The sequence below is a fragment of the Carlito syrichta genome, unplaced genomic scaffold, assembly GCF_000164805.1.
Source record: "Carlito syrichta isolate Samal-C Ts95f unplaced genomic scaffold, Tarsius_syrichta-2.0.1 Scaffold309041, whole genome shotgun sequence".
Classification (NCBI taxonomy): Eukaryota; Metazoa; Chordata; class Mammalia; order Primates; family Tarsiidae; genus Carlito; species Carlito syrichta.
In genome coordinates, this window is record NW_007253137.1 from 1,433,257 (window position 1) to 1,434,897 (window position 1,641).

At 42.7% G+C, this 1,641-nt stretch overlaps 1 pseudogene; it reads right to left on the reverse strand.

Annotated features, from left to right (window-relative positions):
* Positions 1-546: 546 nt before the first annotated feature.
* LOC103269059 lies at positions 547-1,332 on the reverse strand (annotated as a pseudogene).
* Positions 1,333-1,641: the final 309 nt, after the last annotated feature.

Consider the following 1,641-nt stretch of genomic DNA (forward strand, 5'->3'; position numbering starts at 1 on the left):
ATAGATGTTCTTGCCCTTATCCCTGGAACTTGTGAATATGTTACCTCATGTGGCAAAAGAGACTGTACAGATGTGATTAAGTAAAGGATCTTGAGATAGGGAGGTTATGCTTGATTACCTGGGGCATTCAAATTAATAACAAGGGTCCTTATAAGTGAAAGAGAGAGGCAAAAGAATCAGAGAAGATGCAAGGACAGAAGCAGTTTATATTCTTTCGGTACACTTGAAAATCATTCCTAGTCGGGCATGGTGTCTCATGCCTGTAATCCCAGCACTTTGGGAGGCGGAGGTGAGAGGATTGTCAGAGTCCAGGGGTTCGAGACCAGCCCAGGCAACTTGGCAAGACCTCCTCTCTACAATAAATTAAAAAAAAAAAAAATAGCCGGGCATGGTGGCACACACGTATAGTTCCAGCCACTTGGAAGACTGAGGCAGAAGGATTGCTTGAGCCCAGCGGACTGAGGCTGCAGTGGCCATGAGAGTGCCACTGCATTGCAGCCTGGGCAACAGAGTGAGATTGACTAAAAAAGAAAGAAAGAAAGAAAATCATTCTAAGTTTCTGATTTTACAATCCCCATTATAGATCTCAGCTCCACCAACCATGTCCTCAGGCAGATAGGGCTCCTGGTCAATTTGGACATCAACATGATTCCTTTTTTTTTTTTTTTTGAGTTGGAGTCTCACTCTGTTGCCCAAACTGGAGTGCAGTGGCTGCTCCGGGCCACCACAGCCTCAACCTGCTGGGCTCCGGCGATCCTTCCACCTCAGCCTTCCAAGTAGCCAGAATTACAGGCATGCGCTACCACGCCCGGCTAATTTTTTGATTTATTGTAGAGATGAGGTCTTGCTGCCCAGGTGGGTCTCGAACATGATTCTTGGTGGCGATTTTGTACGTGGGGATTACCTTCTGCACTGCAGTCTTTACCAGAGGAAAATCTTGCTTGCAATGGACAATCATCCGGGCTCCAACAACTGGTACAAACCCAGAAGGCCCAGTCCATTCAGCAGCACTTGGTACCTTGTATCTTTTACCACTTTGCTGAGTCGCTGTTTTGCTTCATTTAGTAAGTTTGTAATAAGGACTTTGAGGACTTTGATCCTTGCTTGATTCATCAAATCGGACATCCGAATTTTCTTCTGCTGCTTCGTCTGCTTTTCTTTCTTCTAGTATTCCATAATCTTTAGTCTTTGAGTTTACGCAAGCCAATCTTTCTCAGTGTTGAACTCTTTTACCTTTGCATTTATTTCTTCTGCTTTCTCATTGGCTTCTTGTTCAATAAAAGACATCATATGCTTAATCTGATTTTGCATGTCGGCATCACTGAGGGCCATGGTGAAAGCAATGCTAGGCCAATGGGCAATAGGCTCAAGTTTAGGTTTGAAGGGGGTGGTGGAAGGAATGGGGAAGAGGAAAAATGGCTCAGAACTCAATTTCCTTTACTTTAGCTCTATCTACTATTTTTCTTACTTTCTTTCACAATTTTTCATCCTTCTGTCTTCCCATGCTTAATTTTGGGTAGCTTTTACCTGATATATGTTCTGGATTACGAATTCTCTTTCCTATGGTGTTAAACCCATCTATTGATATATTAATTTTGTGTTTTTTGTAATTTTAGGTTCTACAATTTTATTTGACTCTTT